This window comes from Poecilia latipinna, unplaced genomic scaffold (assembly GCF_001443285.1).
Source record: "Poecilia latipinna isolate Pla-1442-1.1 unplaced genomic scaffold, P_latipinna-1.0 Scaffold1489, whole genome shotgun sequence".
NCBI classification, from domain to species: Eukaryota; Metazoa; Chordata; class Actinopteri; order Cyprinodontiformes; family Poeciliidae; genus Poecilia; species Poecilia latipinna.
The window spans coordinates 159,152-165,151 of NW_015114105.1; the positions used below are offsets into that span (position 1 = coordinate 159,152).

The window sequence follows — 6,000 nt, forward strand, 5'->3', positions numbered from 1 at the left end:
TCTTTTAAACTGTGTGATTGGACATTTTTGATATTATTTAGCTTCTCATAATAGTTTGTTGTAATATTGGCCAATTCCTTTTGACAGAACTGATGTATCTGAGTCAGTTTTATGGGTCCCATTGGTCACACACACCATTTCATCTCTTCCCATAAATTTTCCATAGAAATGAGATAAGAACTTTGTGGTGGCCACTCCAAAACACTGACTTTAGTGTCCTTAATACATGCTTATTGTTATCTTTATTGTTGTCACATTGTTATTTTTTGCATAGGATCTGTTTTGTGAAGTGCACCAGTCTGCCCTCCAGCAAAACAGCCACACAATAGGGTGTTGTTGCTCCTCTGTACCACTGAAATGGTGCATGTCTTCCAAATTTAAAGACTTTATTCTTGGGTGCATTTGAAAATCATAATCTTACTTTTTTGTTGCAGTTGCTTTTATAGTAAGGGTTTCTTCCAGTCAGAATTACTTCAGGCTATTTTGGCACAGGATTCATTTAACTAAAAATATGTATGCTCTTTTGCATGCTTTGGCCAGCAGTTTTGGGATTGATACGGACATTTTGCACCAAAACATGTTCATCTCTTAGATACAGAACCCATCTCCTTCCTGAATGGTAAAGATGGCTGGACATTCCCATAGTGTTTATACTTATACTTTGAAGAAAGTAATAAAATAAACTTCTCTTTCATTATTCTGACATTCAGCAAATAAAAATATTGTTGGTTATTCAAACTGATCTTTGTTTTATTTAACCTCAGACAGTAAAGAAAAAAAAACATATCTTTTTATACCATGTAAACATCGTATGCAGTCCTACATATAACAATCTGTTTGAACAGATATGCCAACCCTACTGCACACAAAGGAGAACAACAGCAGACTAACCGACACCTTTAATTTTTATCTGATAAAAAATGTTTAGCTAGAATCTGTCAAGTATTGTTAAAATCCAGTCCTTATCCAACTCTACATTTCCAAACAAATGTATTTTTTATGAAATTTTAATAGCACTGACTAAAACTTAATGTCCTCCAAGATTATTCTTTTGGTGTGACTGCGTACAGCTTAGATCAAATGTAGCAATCTGTCATGGTGAAAGAATGCTTCAGCTCATTTAGGAACCACAGCAGCACAGTTCCTTTGCTTGGAGCTGTTTTGTAAAAGAGAAACGTAATGGCAGGACGGGCATGGAGCTCTCTCTCTCTCTCTCTCTCTCTCTCTCTCTCTCTCTCTCTCTCCCTCTGTGTGTGTGTCTTTCTCCCTCTAAACGTGTGTTGGAAGGATGTGCATGCAAATAGTACAAAATTTATTGTTGCAATCATGAGCGACGATGCATGTTTAATTGTCTCAGTCCAATTATATGTTTTTTATTTTATTATCCATTTTTTTTTCTGCAGCTGAAATTTTTAAATAACTAAATTAATCCAGAAGAACTCCAGCGCATGGAGCTCATTTTGTGTCCATGATTGGACACAAGCCGATCAGACCACGCCCTCCCCGTGGAGGCTTGATATTTACATCCGTGGAAGTGGACCAACTATTAACGACAACAAGACATTCTGGTGGCCTTTAAACTCATAGACGCACGGGATGTGGGTGGAAAGCTCACGCATCTAATTTGTTTCGTTTTCATTTTTGTAATGTATTTCACCAAGACCGACGGACACAAGATTTTTAAACAAGGGTAGCAGAGGAGAAAAGCAGCTTCTCTTGTAAAATGTTCGGCTTAATGGCTGTACAACGGGAAGAATCGTCCATTCAGAAAGCAGCATCACCCTTCAATCATGCCTCCAGGAAAGCTGCTCTGACCGTCAGCGTTGCAGGAACATATCGCGATGACTTCCTTCGTGCAAGTGAGCATCATCCAATCCTATATTAAATTACAGAGAGAAGTTTCTATTGTTGTTAAAAGCGCTGTTTGAAGATGTTGCAAAAGAAATCTGGTGACAAATTCAGTTTCTGTTTTGTTCTCCAGCCGCCTTGTTCCTTTTGTTAAGCGCCTCCTGCTCTGCTTTTTTGTCATCGCATCTCATTGTGGATTATGACGCTTCTGGGAAAGATTGGCTTTTCAGCTGAACTGAGAAATGAAAGGTCTTTGATAGAAAAACAATTAGTTTCAAAGCTAAAATATTTTTTTATGTCATTGAGTTTGATTTTGGCAAAGGTAATAAATTATGTCATGTTACTAATGCATGCTGCCAAGTTATTGTTGCAACTACTAATAATGTGAAAAAAAAAAGTTAGAAATGTGCTTGCTTATTATAAAATGTTATTTTTGTATGCAGATGTAAAAAAAAAAAAGAAGAGATGAGGCCACACAACCTAATCCAAAGAAATTTGCACAGCAATTAATTTACATCATGTTTTAAGGAGGTTTCAATGTAATGAAGTTATTTATTTATAATTTTTTTGTAATATGATGAATAAAGTTTCTGGTTTTCCTCACCTTATAAAACTTATGCTTTTGAATTTGAACACAACAATTATGCAATAATATTTACTGTAAACCTTGTTTTTATCTGCATTAAAAATGCCTTGATATTCCTGTAAAATATCAAATTATGCACCCGATGTTCTGTGGAGTTTCTGTGATATTATTTGTTTTACAATGAGCCAAAATCCACGTGACCCCTTTGGATGTTCGTGTTCTGTGACGGGGATAATCACTAAAAAAGGAAATAAAGTTCTTCAAACCAGTGTGTATTTTTGTGAAATGTTTTTCCAATATCCTTCCACTTTCTTTTCTTTTTAATTTTTTAAGAAAACATTGTCCTGAAGAGATCAGGATATTTCTTTCTTTTATCTCCCTGCATTTCTTGATTGCAGGTTTCCTCTGTGTGAAACTGTTCTGGTTTGAGTCTGGCTGGATGTGGATCACACACCCTGACCATCTGCTGCGACAGAGGACACAAATGTCAGAGGACGCCACCATCAGTCCTTCACTCTGTGGCCTCTGTTGTCATTAAACATTCACTCCACTGTGTGTGTGGCTGAATGGGCAGAGGCGACAGACGCTTTGTCACTGCATGGGGAGGGCATCTGGGTTTGTTTGATAACTCACAGAGTCCACAGTGAGCTGCTGCCTTTCACTGCCTGGACACATCCCATCATGTTTATGTCTCAACATTTGGTTGCGGAGGGACGCATCTGTCCTTCAGTTTAAAATCAGGCATATGGGCAGATCTGGATGAGGCCCTAACTCGATTTAATGAAGATGGAAAAATTCAATGCGCACAACACAAACTATTCTTGCTCCTTTTTTATTTCTACATCTGTGTTCTCCACAGATGACTGGTAAGATTTTTTTTAATGCCTCTATATTTGTGGTTGTTTTCCTTTGTAATCGTTTCAAACAGCTGTAAAGTTTTTGTATCATCTGACATCGTTTGCAACTTTCTCCAGATGTATTTTTTGATACGCCCTAAACAACTAAGCAGCACTTTTACTGCAATAAAATAATCTATCAATGGGAAATAAAAAAGAATAATAATTTTAGCACATTTTTCAAATATGGAAGAAAAGAATCCCACATGAAGGAAATTCTGTTTTCAACAAAACTGCTGGAGCCGCCAATAGTGGTGCTCTTTTAAATTCTTTAAAAAAACAAAAAACAAAAAGCTTTTTTATATTTATGCAATTGATGGTGTAAAGATATTTTATTCCATTTGTTAAATGTGAAGTGACACAGGCCAGCTTCTATTAGTTAGAAGCTGGCCTGATTGAAGATTGGCAATCTTCAATCAGGAAATGTCACCAAACAAATGTCAACCTCCAGTTGCCCATATCTACAGTCAGAAAAACAAATATGTTTATTTTACCCTCAATTAGATCGGCGTTGATGAAAGAGTTCCAAAAACGTCAAACCAAAACCGAAAGCCCCTGAATATCTTAACAACCAAACATTTTAAAACTTCTGCACAGATTTTTTTTCAGTATCAATGGCACTGTTAGCTTATTAGCAAAACGTTGGTAAATAAAAGTGGTAATTCTAATTGCATTGTAATTGTAGTCATTCTATGAACTTTAACAATATTGTGTGTTATTCCTATGATGTTTTTTTTAACACTATCTCAGAATAATTGGCTTGCTTGCAATCTTTTATTTTGTTTATAAAAAATTTTATGGGTATTTTGTAACTAAGCTTAAGTGATATAATGTCAGATTGATTCAGTATGCCACATTTTTCTTTGACAAATGTCAAAGAAAATAATCAGAGCTAGAATTTCTTGACAACTGTCAAAAAATACTTTCTTCTATATGTTTTAAGCACCTTCAGTTGATTTTGTAACAATAATATAAATAGAAATGTAAAAACAAAAGAGGAAAAGAGTTAAAACTGGCTTGTATATCTCAGGATCCAGTCATAATCAGATCCTGCTTATAAAGAGATTATTTACATTCAAAGTGTATATCATTGCTGCAGCTTCAAATTAGCACATATCACTAATGAAAGCGTCAAAGTTTGTTTTCAGATATCAGAACTACAGACTCAAGCAAATACATGAAAAAAAGTTTCAGTTTCTTTCTTGTGCCATGCAAGGCCTTGGAAAAAAATCATTAATTTATGTTAAACCTTTTTTTCAAAATTTTATTGTATTTATTAAATGAAAAAAGTGATATACATCAGAAAAAATAATATTGCTGATGTCCACAGTGTTACATGGTGGTGGCGCCATCAGGATGTGGGGATGTTTTTCTTGTGTAGAGATGTTGCTCTGTGGAGACTGAAGGTGCTAAATACATGGTAGACATGAAAAATAATTTTCTAGGGCTGCAGTGGGATGGTAGTGCAGGTTCCAGTACAAGAACAACCCTTAACATACGTCTAGATGCACAATTTAACGGTTGAAATAAAAGTATATTCGTATATTAGAATGGTCTAGTCAAAGTTTGGACATAAACCCACTGAAAATCTATAGCAAAACTTAAACATTTGTTTTCACAGACAAATGACTTTCATCCAATAAGACTGAGAAATTGTGCAACAACAAATGTGCAACTATTTTAACCTATAGACGTGCAACACTAACAGAGATTTAATCCAAAAGACTTGTAGGCAGTATCTACAATATGCCAAGAAGAGGAAGAATACAGATGCACACCACACGTTTGAGATTATGTATCAGTTTCAATCCACTTTACAATTATATATTGCTTTGTTCTGGCCTATAGCACCAAAGTCCAATAAAACACATTGACGTTTCTGGTTGCGACGTGACAAATTGTGAAAAAGTTCAAGGGGCACAAACATGTCTCCGCAACTGACTGCCAACACGAGAGAAATGGCAGGTAGTCATGGAAATGTGTGCGAAAGAGAAACTTCAGATTACATTTTTGAGTTTCTCTTTGCAAGATCTGTCCTCTTGATTCATAAAACATGTTAGTGGCAGGAAACATGCACCCAGCCTGTTCAGAACAACAGTAGCTGAGGAATCTCCCTGCATGGATCACACATGCTGTCACAGAAACTAGTGCGCAAGGATTTATCGCAGCTCTTACGTGTTAGTGATATTGATATAATTGTAACTATAATGAATGACTCCCTCCTCGGGGGGATGATTTAGAGGGCCTGGCCAAAAGGCTCTTCTCCTCCTTCCTTGTTTGAAAGATAACTCGGTGATGTGAGGAAACCTGAGGTAATTCATACATTACCCCAAGCCTTGACTGAAACGCCCCGGTAGTCTATATCAAAAAGTATTAGTGCTTCAGCTCTTTTTTTTTTTTTTTTCCTTTTTTTTTTGAGGTTCATATGGATTTGCTTCATGGCATTTTCTGTGTGAAATTATGAGTGAATAAATTGCATCTTCATTTATCTAGAAAAAAAAAAAAAGCCTGTGCTGACTGCGATACTCAGCTCTCAGCGCTTTACATAATTATATTAGTCTTCTGCTACGCCATGAAATTGATTGCCCAAGAAAATGAACTTGGCTTTGCTATAAATTACACCTATGGATCATAAGAAATGTGTTATTTTGTTTAAAATAGTACCTAATG

At 35.9% G+C, this 6,000-nt stretch overlaps 1 long non-coding RNA gene across 1 annotated transcript; it reads left to right on the forward strand.

Annotated features, from left to right (window-relative positions):
• The first annotated feature begins 1,343 nt into the window (after window positions 1-1,343).
• On the forward strand, window positions 1,344-2,703 carry LOC106963044 (uncharacterized). Its single transcript, XR_001428106.1, has 2 exons — window positions 1,344-1,859; window positions 1,982-2,703. It is a non-coding gene; the product is annotated as an uncharacterized LOC106963044 (long non-coding RNA).
• The last annotated feature ends 3,297 nt before the right edge of the window (window positions 2,704-6,000 follow it).